Source organism: Dromiciops gliroides, chromosome 3 (assembly GCF_019393635.1).
Source record: "Dromiciops gliroides isolate mDroGli1 chromosome 3, mDroGli1.pri, whole genome shotgun sequence".
NCBI classification, from domain to species: domain Eukaryota; kingdom Metazoa; phylum Chordata; class Mammalia; order Microbiotheria; family Microbiotheriidae; genus Dromiciops; species Dromiciops gliroides.
In genome coordinates, this window is record NC_057863.1 from 627697480 (window position 1) to 627714905 (window position 17426).

Consider the following 17426-nt stretch of genomic DNA (forward strand, 5'->3'; position numbering starts at 1 on the left):
TGTTTGGCCTGTCTTTATGGTTCCTTAGAGTTAGCTCTGAGAAAATCCTTCCTGCATTAATCAAATACCATCTTGAAAAACACCATGCGAGGGTATGGCACATACCTTGTCTTGGCTTACTCTAAGCCTTAAACCAAGTCGTTTCAGGGATAAATAGAAGCTTCCACCTCAGAAGTCGATGCTTATGCTTTAGCCACTTTTCACTGTGGCTCAGGCCGATGCTAACCAGTGATTTTGTGCTTGTCTTTGAGGAATATTGGCAGGGAGTGTTGCTATCAGGTGACCTGGGTAATTTAGTCCTAGATGTCCAGTTAATGATCTCAGATTAAGTCACAACCTTCCTGAACCTGTTTCCTTTTCAGCAAAATCAGAGTAATATCCTCTCATCTTTACCAGATCCTCCCCCACCCAAAATGTGAAAGGGTGTTTTGAAAAGTATACCCATAGGGGGCAGCTAGGTGGCGCAGCGGATAATGCACTGGTCCTGGATTCAGGAGGTCCTGAGTTCAAATCCGGCCTCAGACACTTGAAACTTATTAGCTGTGTGACCCTGGGCAAGTCACTTAACCCTCATTGCCCAGCAAAAAAAAAAAAAAAAGAATTGAAAAGTATACCCATTTAAGGGAATTATCATTAGCTACAGTTGTGGATGCTTTCATACCCAACATTTAAAATGGACATTTGAAAGCTAAGATTAGTTTCTATTCTGCAGTAAAATATATGTGCTGTCCGTCCTTTGTATTAGTATCAAGATTTAAACCAGATGGGGGGGCAACTAGGTGGCACAGTGGATAAAGCACCGGCCCTGGATTCAGGAGGACCTGAGTTCAAACCTGGCCTCGGACACTTGACACTTACTAGCTGTGTGACCTTGGGCAAGTCACTTAGCCCTCATTGCCCTGCAAAAAAAAAAAAAAGGAAAGAAAAATAACCCTATCTGATTTGTTTTTTGGGTTTTTTTGCAGGGCAATGAGGGCTAAGTGACTTGCCCAAGGTCACACAGCTAGTAAGTGTCAAGTGTCTGAGGCCGGGTTTGAACTCAGGTCCTCCTGAATCCAGGGCTGGTGCTTTATCCACTGTGCCACCTAGCTGCCCCCTAAATCAGATAGGGTTATTTTTGATGGGGATTTTGCAGGCCACTTCTAGGTGTTAAGGTTATTCATTTGCCGGTTTCCATTTCCACAACTACATGATTAAATTCTGTAAGTCAAAGCAAGTCTTAGCTAAATATGTTAGAAAATTAAGTTAGTTGGCTCCGTAGTGATGGGAGGAAAGTGCTTAACATAATCAAGCTGCTTGAGTTCTGGGTCCTCATAGTAGGCTCGAGGTCCTGATTGAATAGCAATTGGTCATTTACTTCAGAAAAGTGAATGGCTTCTGTCTGTATGCCTGTTGAAAGAAGCAGGACATAGGGACTGGTTCCAGTGCAAAATAGATTTTTTTCAAATCCTAACTTAGGTTTTAAAATTTTATCAGAAAAGTTTATTATTTTTACTTGCAAAAGCCCCAAACTGCCACCTGGAACCCAGACAAGTGACTTGCCCAAGGTCATGTGAGAAATAGGTGGCACAGCTGGGATTTGAACCCAGGTCCTCCAAATTCAGTCCTTTTTCTGGGCTCCAGTCTTGCTATTGGCACCATGAAGTCTCTTCCTTTAAAAACACAAATGGGGCAACTAGGTGGTGCTGTGGAAAAAGCACCAGCTCTGGATTCAGGGGGACCTGAGTTCAAATTCAGCCTCAGACACTTGAAACTTATTAGCTGTGTGATCCTGGATAAGTCACTTAACCCTCATTACCTCGCAAAAAATAAATAAAAAATAAAAACCCTCCAGTACAGCTTTTATTTAGATGCTAACATTTCTAAGGTGTTGGACATAAATATTGACAAATGGTAGAAACTGATTGGCAGTGGGCAAACAAAGTGGAATTAACAGGCATTGATTTTATCTTCCCAGACTAAATGTCAGCAACTGAAGGAAAAAAAAACCCCAAAACACCAGCATTTGATACCAAATTTGTATGTATGTGTTAGCGTTATCAATCAGTATTTATGAAGTGCCAACTACATACCAGGCACCGTGCTAGATGTTGGAGATACAGAGACAAAAGATGGTTCCCTGCCCTTGAGAAGCTTACACTCTAAAGGATGAAGACAATATGGAAATAATTAAACTTCACAGATTAATGAGACAATGCTCCTTTTAAGGACTTGGCATCCCCACCCCCCTACTGCCTGAGGCTTCGTGTCTCTGGGAAATGAGTCACGTGAAGAATGCAAAACCAAGAAGACAAAAGGTAGAAGGACAATCCTTCCCACACACCAGAGCTTCGTGTTGGTAGGGTGTTCCTTCCGTTGTGGGCTATGACTGCACCAAGCCCCAGGCCCCTCTCTCCCCCGAGGAAGTTTGGCTGGAATGTTTTGTCCCCTCTGGTCTGTGAGTGTTTTCCAAATACAATAAAAAAATGTTCAAAGGGGCCTGTTTGGAGTGTGTGTGTGTGTGGGCAGGGCGAGGGGAGGGTGGGCAACCCGTTTTTTTTTAATGTGTTTGTACCTGGATAGTTCAAAGCTCTTTTCAGTTCCTAACTACTTTTGGGCAAAGTGAAATAACACAACTTGAGCGTGTCTGATGAGATTTGGTTATTGAAATTTGGTTGTTAAAATAAGGCTGAGAACTAGGATGCCCATCTTTTTGTCCCAGGCTTTGTTCTAATCGAAGCTATGTAACAGCTATTTGTGAACCGGTCGTGATAGCACATCGAAGCAAATACAGCCTTCTTCCAAATTATCTGGGCAAAGAACATTCACAACGTTTCACATAAAATGCATGCTAGTACAGACGTGGGTCTCTGCTGTTTACTCATCAGTTCCCAGGGTCACACGGAAGCATGGTTTTGTGTTTTTTTTTTTTTGGTGGGGCAATGGGGGTTAAGCGACTTGTCCAGGGTCACACAGCTAGTGTCAGGTGTCTGAGGTCGGATTTGAACTCAGGTCCTCCTGAATCCAGGGTCAGTGCTTTATCCACTGCACCACCTAGCTGCCCCTACACAGAAGCATGTTCCAAAAGCATGGCATTGGGCTCCAGATCTGGAATTGGGAAGACCTAAGTATTAGCTGTGTGACCCTGGGCAAGTCATTTCACCTCTGAAAAATGAGGATAATAATACTACCTATCTTCCAGGGTAGTTGTGAGGATGAAATGAGAGAATAATAAATCGCTTAACACACAGTGCCTGGCACATAGTAGGTTCTATGTAAAGTTAGCTGTTATTATTCTCCCCATAGCTCTTCTTCTAGACACCTTACCAATGACACCTCCACCTCCCACAAGTAAACCTAACCAGGAAAGCAAGTTTTGGAAAACATGACTGCTAATAGGAAAACGAGTTCTTTTGTCTATTATTCGGGTTCCTCCTTGGGATTCTCTCTCCCCCAGCCAAAAATTAGATCTATGCTAACTAGCAATAAACTATTCAATAATTCCATGCCAATTCATGTTTGGGCTATCATTCACAGGTGTGTCAGCCACCCCCAAGAATTAAGATCTTGGAGCCCCTGCATGGGCATCAGTTACTTAGGGAGCCGTGGTGGGAGCAGGGAGACAGTGTACACAGGTCTTCAGTTTGCCTTCCTTTGACAATGGGCAACTGGGTACTTCTGGAAGTCCGTGCTCTCTCCCCACACTGTCTCTTAGAAAGTCCAGAACACTCCCTCTGGGTGCGCACTGACCGTCCCAAACCTTCTTGGGTGAACTGGTGTTCTCGGACACGCTGTCTCTGATGGGTGATTGATAAGAGTTCCAGGCCGACCAGATGCTAATGGACAGCACCTCCCTCCCATGAGTTAATACCATCCAGCAGGCTCCAGGGGCAGCCCTGCAAACTTTGGAGGGAACGGGGCTCACCCACGGCACCTCCGTCAGACGCATGATAAGACTTGTCAGGGTGCCACATCATCCTCACACAAGGGCCTCTAATTACACGTCTGAATGTTGAGAAGAACTCGGGTGGCATGGGCTCACGTGGATCCGACAACTGGAGATTGGCTCAGTTCTCATTACAAATGCAAAGTTACCCCCAGGGGGATAAACAACTCTTAAGTCAAGTGAATCATTTTTATACAAATTATATCAAGTTCCAAGAAAAGCATGACTCTATAACAGACCTATATTTAAAAAAAAAATTCCCAAGGCTCCATAATGGATTTTATGAAGTAAAGAGAAATATCTGCAGGGGTGGAGAGACGTCGACCAGGTAAGGCGACGAGCATTTTTTTTTAAAACATCCACTATGTGCTAAGCACTGGGTAGATGTATTTGGATTTTTTTGTTGTTGGGTTTATTTTGCATTTTCTAATTTGTTATTCAGTCATGTCTGACTTTTTGTGACCCCATTTGGGGTTTTCTTGGCAAAGAACAGGAAGTAGTTTGCCATTTCCTTCTCCACCCCACTTTCCACATGAGGAAATGGAGGCAAAAAGGGTGAAGTGAGTTGCCCAGGGTCACACTAGCTAAGTGTCTGAGACTAGATTTGAACTTAAGTCTTCCTGACTCCAGGCTTGGAGTTCTATCCAACTGCTCCCTAACTTTGATTTGATAAATGATGAGACTAACAATGTGATGCTTAACCTACATTTCAATAGTTGTTCATATCTTCTTAATGAAGTGTTCCAATTTTTGCATCCTCTAAGTCTGTTCCAGACCAGAAAGGCTGGCATGGGGTAAGAGATAGGGAGGGCTGGCTTTGGACCCAGGAAGACCTACCTCAGACACAGAATGACTGTGTGACCTTAGGTTAGTCACTTAACTTAGTGCTCTGAGCAACTCACAAAGACCAAATGTCTGCCATCCTTCGATGAGAGAGGTAGTTTCCTTACTTGGAAGTTCTCTGTTTCATTGAATCCACAGATAGAGTTTAAGTTTATTCTTTTCCAAAAATGCTAACTTATGGGGCAGCTAGGTGGCACAATGGATAAAGCACTGGCCCTGGATTCAGGAGGACTTGGGTTCAAATCCGGCCTCACTGACTTGGCACTTACTAGCCGTGTGACCTTGGACAAGTCACTTGACCCTCACTGCCCCGCAAAAAAAAAAAAAGCAATAATATTTTTGGTTTCCTATCACTTCCAAGATCAACCAAATCCTCTGTTTTGGCATTCAGAGCCCTTCACTGCCTAACTGTCCCCTAGCTTTTCAGCCTTCTCACACTTGACTCCCAGACACATACTCCCTGGTGCTCTGTGCTCACTGGCCTCCCGGCTATTCCACAAACCAGACCCTCCACCTCTTTTCTCTGGGCATTTTCTCTGGCTCTCCCTCATGCTTAGAACCATCTCCTTCTGCTCTGACAGTTGACCTGCCTGACTTCCTTCTAAAATCCCACCTTCTGTGGGAAGGCTTTCCCAACCCCTCTTAATTCTAGCCCCTTCCCTCTGAGGGCAATCATTTCCTACTGACCTCGTAGATAGCTCTTTTGCTGTGGGGTCCCCTATTAGCCTATAAGCTTCTTGAAGGCAGGGGCTGTCTTTCGCCTTTCTTTAGTGCCAGGAACATAGTGCTTACTAAATGCTTATTGCCTGGCTGTCCTGCCCAATTCTGCTTTGTGTATATTTCTGCTTGGACCATGTGAGACACAAAGGGGCAAAAGAGCAAAGATTCTACATCTTAGGGCACAGATATTTTTCTCTCTCTTCCCCCCCATCCCCATACAATGAATTTCATCTCTCTCTAGGTCACCTTTTAGTTAATCAGAGATTTGGGTTTAAATTGTCTGCAAAGTCTTTAACCTGGCTACAAAGTTTGCAATTCCCACTCGATGTTTAATTGCCATCGACAGAACCGATCTCAGCACCCTAAAGGCAAATTCTTGAAGATATGCAAGAAATCTGTCAGTACAGTGATTGTGGGAGGTCACAGCCAAGGAGGGTCACTAACCCATCCCTTGTTGGAGAACCTGCAAGTGAGACACAGCAATAAATTAATGAAAGTAACATGGGGGGAGGGGGCAGCATGACTCTTCATCCTGTTAGTAGGAGGACTTAATGACTGGTCAATTAGGGTAGCTAGGTGGCTCGGTGGATAGAGTGCCTAGCCTGGAGTCAGGAAAATTCATTTTCCTGACTGCAAAACTGGCCTGAAACACTGACTAGCTGTGTGACTCTGGGCAAGTCACTTAACCGTTTTTGCCTCAGTTTCCTCATTTGTGAAATCAGTTGGAGAAGAAAATGGCAAACCACTCCAGTGTCTTGGCAAAGAAAACCCCAAATGGGCTCAGGAACGAAAATGGCTGGGCAACAACAAATTTCAAGTGATTCCGGTTGAACGGCTGCTCTTTATCAAGAATCCACAAAACAAAATGATAAAACCGGTTAGATTTACATCATCTTCCAATTATTTACAGGAACCTGGGGGATATGACATTTGTTTGACTTACTCTCTAGAAAACAAATTTCTCTTTGGAACAATGCAGCTCTAAGCCTATTTGACTGGCTGGCAATTCTTAACTGGGATGTCATTTTTTTTTTCCAATCTGGAAACAGCATATGACTTTAAGATTATAGGTCCTACACTTAGTAATAGAGTCAAATAAATCCACAGCATTCTGGATATGGACCTTGTGAATAGCCTTTGTCTACGTAAAAAGAGGTGTTACCCTCCACCCATTCTGCATTATAATTCTGTCCTTGCTTAATCTCCACCCAAATGCCCATTTCCATCTATACAAACTCATATTATTCTGTCTGAATCATACAGAAATGCCACACCCGGAGTTGCATATAAAATGTGGCTATATTATTTATATATCACTGTGTACTAAAACTAGTGGAAGCTTTTTTTTTTAAAGGGGGGGAGGGGGTAGCACCACACTTGCTGGTTTTGCCTGTTATCACAATACTTAATTGTACCTGGAAAATACCTGAAAGATTTTTCTTAAGTGTGGCACCTTTTGTAGGATATCTTTGCCCTTTTTTTTGGCACATGGACCCCTCTAGCACAAAGGAAATCGATTCAAAAATATCAGGCAACTAGGTGGTACAGTGGATAAAGCACCAGTCCTGGATTCAAGAGGACCTGAATTCAAATCTAGCCTCAGACACTTGGCACTTACTAGCTGTATGACCCTGGGCAAGTCACTTAACCCTCATTGCCCTGCAAAAACAAAAAACAAAAAAACCCAGGAGGACCTGAGTTCAAATCAGATATCAGATACTTAGCTGTGTGAGCCTGGCCAAGCCTGTTTGTCTCAGTTTCTTCATCTGTAAAATGAGCTGGAGAAGGAAATGGCAAACCACTCCAGTATCTGTGCCAAGAAAACCACAAATGGGGTCACAGAGTCAGACACAACTGAAAAACAACTGAACAATAAATAATTCTACTCCTCTCTAGAAGGCTGTTCTGGTACCAGCCAGGTTTGCAGAGGAGACTGCACTTGGGCCATTCAGTCAGGTGTCCCTACAGGCCACTGGATACACTAGGATGGAAAAGCATAAAACTTGGTAATTTGTCTAGTAGCCATCCAGTTGAATGGTTTCTCTTAGCTGCGGGATGTTGGGGGTATGAATTAACTACCATAAAATTAAAGTGATTCTATCCTTTCTGGCTGAACTAGACTATCCTCAGTGCCGATTTAATCAAAATTTAGGGCAGAGGCCAGGGAAAATGTCTAATTGTTCATATCTATGGTTTTGACCCCATCCTTGGTTTTGGAACAATAACTGAATGATTATTAGGTAGTATAAAGTGACTAATTTGTAATACAAAACCCCCCAATAGTTCTGGAACATTAGAGAAGTATCCCAGCAGAAGACAGCTGAGAGAGACTTATCCGAGCTTTTTCTGAAAGAAGATGCAGAAGATGCAGGGGGTCTTAGTGGACTGCAAGCTCAGTAAGTCAGGAGGGTGAGATAGCAGGAAAAAATGGTCCAAATGACAGTCTTGGGGGGCAGCTAGATGGCGAAGTGGTTAAAGCACCAGCCCTGAATTCAGGAGTACCTGAGTTCAAATCCGGCCTCAGACACTTGACACTTACTGGCTGTGTGACCCTGGGCAAGTCACTTAACCCCCATTGCCTGAAAAAACAAACAAACAAACAAACAAACAAATGACAGTCTTGGACCTGGGGAAGGCACTGGCCCAGGCTAGGGGAGCTATCTGCCCTCTGCCCACTTCAGACTGCACCTCCTGTATCTGAGCTCAGGTACAGGAATCATGTACCTGGATAGTGTCCAGAGAGGTAACAATAATAATTATAATAGCTGGCATTTATACTGCATTTTAAGGTCAATGAAATACTTTACAAATATTATTTAATCTCACTTTCTTCAACTTTCCCTAATCCTTTTTTAAATTTTTTTTTAACTTTTTTTTTTCAGGGCAATAGGGGTTAAGTGACTTGCCCAGGGTCACACAGCTAGTAAGTGTCAAGTGTCTGAGGCCGGATTTGAACTCAGGTCCTCCTGACTCCAGGGCTGGTGCTCTATCCACCCCCAATCCTTCTTAATTCCAGTGCCTTCCCTTTGATAATTATTTCCTATTTATCCTGTTTGTACATGTTTGGATGTTGTCTCTCTCATTAGACTGTAAGCTCCTTGAAGTCAGAGACTGACTTTTGCCTTTTTGTATCCCCAGTGTTTAGCGCAGTGTCTGGCTCTTAGGAGGTTCCTAATAAATGTTAACTGACTGATCCTCACAATAACCCTGGAAAGTGGGTGCTATTATTATTCTCATTTTGCATCTGGGGAAACTGAGGCAGACGGAGGTTAAATGACTTGCCCAGAATCACACAGCTGCTCAGTGTCTGAGGCTGCATTTGAACTCAGAGCTTCCTGATACTCAAGTCGGCTGTAGCACTTGTTAGCTAGGCACACCAGGGCTGATTTCATGCTATGGGAAAAACACCTAAACCGGGTATGTTGAGTCTGGAGAAAAAGTCTCAGGGTGGAGAAGGGATGTGTTTACTGTCTTCAAGTATTTAAAAGACAGTCACATAGGAGAAGCTTGCTCTGTAACAGAACAGAGCATAAAGGCAAATCTATGGAAGAAGCAAGGAAAAATTTCCTATCAGCTAGAGGGGAGAGAAGGGGAGGGGAGGGGAAGAAATTAGCCTTAGATTCTGGAATGGGGATAATGGAATTAAACCCCTTCTACATTCCTTCTCCCCTCCATAAATTCTATGTAATATTATTCTGCCTCTGAAAGAAGAAACCTAACAAAATACTCACATGCCCTTTTAAAATGTGTTTTTATCTGGCTTAAGGGTTGTTTGGGTGTTTTTTTTTTTAACCCAACTATGCAGACTTGAATGAAGTCTCTTAATCTGATGCATTGCAGTCATCTCTTGTAATTCTGCCACTGCTCCTCAAAGTTTCTGTTTGGGACCGGCCCCTCCCTTATTTTTATTATTTTTAAAAAATCTTAGTATGTCCTCTTCACATTTTTTTCAGCAATAAACATTTATTTTATTTTCCAGTTACATGTAAGGGTGATTTTCTTTTTTTTTTTTTTTTTAGTGAGGCAATTGGGGTTAAGTGACTTGCCCAGGGTCACACAGCTAGTAAGTGTTAAATGTCTGAGACCGGATTTGAACTGAGGTACTCCTGACTCCAGGGCTGGTGCTCTATCCACTGTGCCATCTAGCTGCCCCTGTAAGGGTAATTTTCAACATTCATTTTCATAAGATTAAGAGTTCCAAATTTTTCTCCCTCCCTCCCTCCCTCCCTCCCTCCACCCCTTTCCTCCCCCCTCCACAAGAACGCAACCAAGTTATATATGTACAATCCACAGGTGTTCTTTTTATCAGTTCTTTCTATAGGGGTGCATAGTAATCTTCCTCATTAGTTTCCTTTTCACATTTTGAAGCAACATGCAGTACGCCTGGTCATTCAAGTTTGAGGCTTCTTATCCCCTTGCCCACCCCCTCCTCCCCAAATTCTGGAATTCCCCCCTCCACCCCTCTCAGCTCCATCACTATCACCAAAAAGGATTGAGACCAAATTTTTTTCCTATAAATTCTCTATTTGCAGACAGGTTTGAGGATTATAATCCTATCTTCATATCCTAAAGTTTTTCCTTTTAATTTGATGGAATCTCAAACTATCAAATTTCTTTTTGTTTTTTCCATTGGACTCTGAAATAGCACAAAACTTTGGGAGGCCAGAAGCGAGGGTGGTACACTGGCAATGGGACGAATCCAGTGAATTTTAATTAGCAGGGAAGCTCTAAAGGGTTACCTACCTTTCCAAAGGTGCAGAATTCCAAACATACAAGTCTTTTGCAAACAGCTGCCACAGTTTTAGACTTGGTGAGAAGATGGCAGGTGGCAGGGAAGGGTTATAAAGGTCAGAGTCAGGTTGCTGCTAGCCAGTCCTCCTCTGACTTCTCCCCTATTCCTCCAGAAATGGCTGTGGGGCAAAAGGCAACCAGCTGCTACCATGTGATACTTAACCCAGGTGAGCAGGTAACTCATCTATCACTTGACTGGATGGATTGGTATAGAAGCTGTTATCCTGGGAGGCCAGAGATCTGATTCTATTCCCATGACCCACCCGTGATCTTCTAGGACCTGAGGTTTCATCGTTTCCAAAAAAAGAGACAATACTGTTGGGGTCAGCAATCATGCCCCGGAGATTTTAACTCCTTCATCTTTCTAATGCCACCCTGGGACTCCAAGTGTCCAGAATTAATGACTGCCCCACCTGGTTGAGATTCTAGCCATGCCAACTTCTCAACAGCCTTGCAAAGCATTTTGTTTACCTCTTCCCAACTTCTCACTCCTCCATCTCTCATTTATCCAGTTCTGGAACCATGATCAAATCAACTCAGTCATTATTGCTGAAGGAGATGTGTCGATCTGTTTCCCTAGGATCCCCAACTCACCAGCCTGGTAACTTTCAGGAAAAAGTGCCTGTCCCTCCCCATCCAATCCTCTGGATGTGTTAACCCCTCCTTGAGTTCAGGGGCTATCTTTCACATCTGTATCCCCTAGGGTTTAACATGATGTCTGGCCCATAGTAAGTACTTGACAATGTTTTTTTTTAATTGCTTATTTAAAAGAATGCTATGATGATCAATGGGATCTGGTAAAGTTGCCTAGGGGGAAAATTGCTCCTACTTTACAAGGTCTTGTTATGTTCTTTCTCAGAGAATCTGTGAGAATACTATAAATGGGCCACTTCCCCACCAAGGCAACCCATTCCTCCTCCCTGATTTCCCATCCCACTTACCACAGTGGATATTCCAAACTTTCTCTCCTCTTCTCAAGCTTTCTGTTTCTCCAACTCTCTCAGTAGAAGTCAGGACCTCACCCTATACTTAAAAGATTACAAGCCATTTCCAGAGAACTTCCTCTTCTCTCCCTCTCTCAGCCCTCTGACATCACCCCCCCCCCAACCTTGTCCTCAGCTCCAGTCTTTTGCAGTGAAATAGGCCTTCTATTTGATAAGGTCAGCCCCTCTACATGCACCCTTGACCCCATTATCTCCCATCTTCAGAAGTTTGTCCACACTATCTTCTCCATTCTCTCTAATCTTCAATATTTCCCCATCTACTGGCTCCTTTCCTGCTGTCTATAAACATGCCCAAGTCTTTCCCCCTATCCTTAAAAAAACTCTTAGACCCTGCCATGCCCTCGGGCTGTCATCCCATCCATATCTCATCTCTTTTCAGGTAAACACCTTGAAAGAGCCATCTTTAATCAGAGACTCCACTTCTGCTCTCCTAGACTCTCTTCAATCTGACTTCCAATCTCATCATTCAACTGAAAATGTGATCTCCAAAGCTACCCCTTATCTTTTAATGGCCAACTCTACTGCCCTTGGGGAGGCACATCATTGGGGAATGGCCAAACAAGTTATGGTATGTGAGTGTGATGGAATACTGTTGGCTGTAAGGAAATGATTGAAGGGAATGGGTTCGGAGAAATCTGGGAAGATGTGTATGAACTGCTGCAGAAAGAAGGGAATAGAACCAGTAGAACAACTTCTACAATAACAACAACATTGTAAAGATAATCAGTTTTGAAAGGCTTAGGATCTCTGATCAATTTCAAAGGATTTGTGATGAAATATGCAGCCCCCCTCCTGAGAGAGCTGATGGACTTAAGACTGCATGTTATATTTTCTCTTTTTCCTTTCTTCTTCTTTTGTGGATGGCTAATATGGAAATTTGTTTTGCATGACTACATATATTTGTGATGGATTTGTTTTTCTTACCTTCTCAATGAGTGGGGGAGGGTGGGGAAGAGAAGGATACCTTCTCATTCCTGTTTAATTTTTCTAGCTTTTCCTAGATGTCACAAGTTTAGATTCTGTTCTTCTCAATCATAAGGATTCAGGCATTAACTCTAAATAGTATTCCAGTTGAGGCAAGGAAATCAATGAGGAAGCAATTGCAATATAGTCTAGCTGAGAAGTGATAAGGCAGGGGCAGCTAGGTGGCGCAGTGGATAGAGCACTGGCCCTGGAGTCAGGAGGACCTGAGTTCAAATACGGCCTCAGACACTTAACACTTACTAGCTGTGTGACCCTGGGCAAGTCACTTAACCCCAATTGCCTCACCAAAAAAAAAAAAAAAAGAAGTGATAAGGCCTGACCTAGGGAAAGGGCTGTGTGAGTGGAGAGAACAGGATGTAGAGAAAGAAATGACAAGGTTTGGCAACTGGAGATGTGGGGTGAGAGACAGAGATGCTCAGTAGACAATGTGTATTTTTAAAAAATCACTGTATAGAAAAACTGAGTTTTTAAACCACACATTGTGGGATTATTTATTTATTTGTTTGTTTTGTTGGACAATGAGGGTTAAGTGACTTGCCCAGGGTCACACAGCTAGTAAGTGTCAAATGTTTGAGGCTGGCTTTGAACTCAGGTCCTCCTGAATCCAGGGCCAGTGCTTTATCCACTGTGCCACCTAGCTGCCCTCATTGTGGGATTTTTAATTACACAAAGTAGGAAAAAGGAGCCCAACAACCCTACTCTAGATTCTAACATCAGAGATTATAAACATGTTCTCTCTGCTTGTTTAGAACCTGGAACAACTTGGTCCTGTAGGGAGTGATGATGGTGAATCAATAATCAGCAATCTGAGTCAATATTGAATCCTTCCAAGTCAAAAGAGCCAGGGGTCATTATATCTGCAAGCATTGGCCAACCCATGGAAACAGGCACACGACTCCCAAGAGTATCTGTTGCTTGGAGATTCTCATCATTATGTGTTCTAGGATTGCCTAAAGGAACTAGGAGAGGATGCCACTGGGTGGTGATTGGCTTTCTGTTTCTTTCTTTATTTTTGGTGAGGCAATTGGGGTTAAGTGACTTGGCCAGGGTCACACAGCTAGTAAGTGTTAAGTGTCTGAGGCTGGATTTGAACTCAGGTCCTCCTGAGTCCAGGGCTGGTGCTCTATCCACTGCGCCACCTAGCTGCCCCTGCGATTGGCTTTCTGATGCCTCAACTACACATATCCATTATTGGTGGTGCCTTGAATGATTCACATGAGACTGATGGTACAAATGGCTTGGTTAGGTCTTATTGGGGGTGTTGTGGACACGGTTAGGTGCAAATTTTAGGGTGGACCCTGAGAAGATGGAGTGTGTCCAGAGAAAAGTGATCAGCACATTGAGGGGGCTTGGGACACTTAGCCAGATGAGATGGGATGGAAGGATGGGGTGTGGTGGGAACACTATTACTGTCTTGGAACATTCCCCAGAATCACCAAACTCTCAGAAGTCATCAAATGCATCATGGACCTGAACAAGAATCATCCTCCCAACAAATCTGGGGAAGAGAATTTGAAGGGTTGGTGGCTCTATGGAAGTGGGATTCCATTTGTTTTATTTGCCCCAGAGGGCAATGGGCTAGTTGCAGAATCAGAATCCCAACAAATATAAGGAAAACCTTCCTAACAATCAGGGCTATTCCCAAAGTGTCTCAGGAGATTGTGGATTCCCTTTCATTCCATATGTAGGAACTGACATTAATTACTGAAAAATGTATATAATAAGAACAAGCTAAAAACACATTTCTGGTGACACTCTTCTGATAGGGCAATTTACTTTAACTGCATCCATTAGGATCCTTCAACATAAAATACAAAATGGCATAGCACTATATTTTAAACTGAGAAATAGAACCACAAAGCCAAAGCTAGTAAGACTTCCATCGCTTCGGGCGTACCCACCACAACCTATCTACGCCTTCTCATTCGGGGATCACTTTGGTCCATGTCCTAAGTCCTCCAGAAACACCTCTCTTCCAGTTCTCTTGCCATTGTGTTTGTGTGAACAGTCTGGCAGATGGGCTGTCCATCAATTATCTCTCCTTCTTGGTAAATGACTGGCCTGCCTCCTGCTCATGTCTTCCTTTGATGATATCTTTTATACTGCTTCTCCTGCAGAATTCTTCGTTGATGATATGCTGTGGCCTACTCACACCCACCGTGCCCTTTCTATGACCTACAGTTTAAAGTCTTTGGGGACCAGTATTCAGGCCACATTTTGCAGCCAGGCCATGTGGTATCACTGGAAGATTACTGGGTCTTGGTTTTGAGAAGATGGCCAACCCCTGTTCAGTTTCCTAAATGACAGATGGCCATCTTGTTCTCATCTTCCTATTTATTCAGTTCTTCACCAATAATAGCTAGTATTTATATAGTGATTACTGTGTGTCCAGTACTGTGCTAAAAGCTTGACAAATTTGGTCCTCACAACCTCCCTGGGAGGCAGGTGCTGTTATTATCCTCATTTGCTAGTAAGTGTCTGAGGCTGGATTTGAACTCAGGTTTTCCTGACTCCAGGTCCTATACTCTATCCACTGTAGCACCTAACTGCCTAGTTGACTGACTGTACATTTGCAGTATTTGCCCAAGAGATAGTACTGATGATGGACTACCTTTATGACTGTTCATCCAAAAGTATATCTTAGTCTGCATTAAAAAATTATTTTGGGGGCAGCTAGGTGGCGCAGTGGATAGAGCACCGGCTCTGGATTCAGAAGGACCTGAGTTCAATTCTGGTCTCAGACACTTAACACTTACTAGCTGTGTGACCCTGGGCAAGTCACTTAACCCCAATTGCCTCACTAAAAAAACCAAAACAAAAAAAATTATTTTTACAAGCTTTTATCTCTCCCTCCTCTAGGAGAGTAGGTAGTTCAGTCACCACCTACTGGGCAAGTCATCAATCTGTTTGCCTCAGTTTCCTCTACTGCAAAATGGGGATAATAATAGTACTTACTTTCTAGGGTTATGGTGAGGAACAAATGAGATGATACATAGTAGTTATGTAACAAATGCTGGTTTCCTTCCCTCCCCCTCCCCCTGTCCAACTGAATTAAAAAATAAAAAATAAACCCTTCATAACAAAAAGCCACAGTCTAGCAAAATACGTTTCCATATTGACCACATCCAAAAATTCTGTCTCATTTTGGATTTTAAGTCCATCTCTTCTCTGGACTCGGATTAAGAATCTGCATAATATTCCACAGCAGATACTAGAGTCACACAATTGACTTTTATAGGTACGGGAAAAAACCATTCTTCTGTGCTTCTTGGTTATTGACTATAAAACACAAAAACAAAACCAAAAACTTTGAGCAGAGCTAAATGCTACTCTTGAAGAGTGCTCCTCTGACAAGTCTTCCACATAGGTGTAAAAATTATACAAGAAATGTAATTAAAATACGTAACATATAATATTAAAAACACACAATTATATTTCTTGGAAAAGCCAGTAACTTTGTTCTACAAATACGTGACCATAAAGGGAGATATAAAATGGGGAGATGAATGCTTTAAGTGTCTGCCACCACCATGGAAGATGTCCAAATGACATTCATAGGTGTTGTAAAAAGCCCTACTGATCAGTTCTTGGGTTGCAGGGAAGAGAGGTGGGAATATGAACTAAAAAAATTAATAATTATTTCAGTATAATTATTTTCCCTCACAATCCTACATATTTTACATACATACATACATTTACAAGTATTAGTCTGAGAAAGACTCCACAGGCTTCAGCACCCTGGCCAAGGGGTTCAGAGCCGGAGGTTGGGGGGCGGGGAATAATATTTAAAAAATTTATTTACATGCATTAAAACAAACAAACAAAAACATCATTCCTCTTATGCCAGCCTAGGAACTCGAGCTTAAATCACAGGGTTGCAGGCTAGTTTTTGGGAGAAGTACTAGAAAGATTTACATTGGCTTTGGAGAAAAACAAACATTAGTTTGGGAAGTGACATCTCTTTGAAATTCTATTCTCCAAGAGTTATCTCCCAAGGCCTTTCCTGTAAACCCTTAGGGACAAACAATCAAAGGATTTTCTTTCTCCTGTATACATCCACTTTCACTTCCCTTTTCTACTCTATCCTCTTCAAGGTTTTGTCTTCACTTAGAACAGATGTTACTTCAATGAATAGCTCCACTCAGATCAGAAATTGCTGTATATCACAGAGTGGTTTTAAGTTTAGTATAGGATATCAATACTGAAGGCACTTTATAAATGTTTGATAACTATTTGTGAAATTCTGTGACTTACATTAACAAAAACTTCTCATTTCTATTTCCTTATTGATAATCTTTTGTTTTGGGTTTTGGGTTTTTTTGGGTTTTTTTAGGCAATGGGGGTTAAGTGACTTGCCCAGGGTCACACAGCTAGCAAGTGTCAAGTGTCTGAGGCTGGGTTTGAACTCAGGCACTCCTGAATCCAGGGCCAGTGCTTTAACCACTGCGCCATCTAGCTGCCCCCTCTTATTGATAATCTTTCACTTTTGAGTTATGATGACTCCAAACTTCAAAGTTCAATACTTTTTTTCTTTTAAAGGCAAATTCTTTTTTTTTTTTTTTTGGTGGGGCAATGAGGGTTAAGTGACTTGCCCAGGGTCACACAGCTAGTAAGTGTCAAGTGTCTGAGGTCAGATTTGAACTCAGGTCCTCCTGAATCCAGGGTCAGTGCTTTATCCACTGTGCCACCTAGCTGTCCCCTCAATACTTCTTTTCAATGTAGGCATTCCCACCACAGATACAAACTATAACCCATATATCAGGCAGCAGACAGTTCTCAAGACTTGCTGTGGCCAAAATGTGTGTGCATGTGCATAAAAACTTTACATCGAGGACAGCTAGGTGGCATAGTGGATAAAGCATTGGCCCTGGATACAGGAGGACCTGAGTTCAAATCCAGCCTCAGACACTTGACACTTACTAGCTGTGTGACCCTGGGCAAGTCACTTAACCCTCATTTCTCCACAAAACCCCCCCAAACCAAAAAACAAACCCATTACATCAACCTATTAATGAGTCTCAGAAATCAGCTAGGCAGACTTGAGGTCCATCAGTATTTACTGGTGGTGAAGTAGGAAACTAGTTTTGGTGTATCAGATGTGTGAAATGGGCTAGCCAGGGTGGGAAACTAAATTTCAGGAGCATACGGAGTTGGGAATT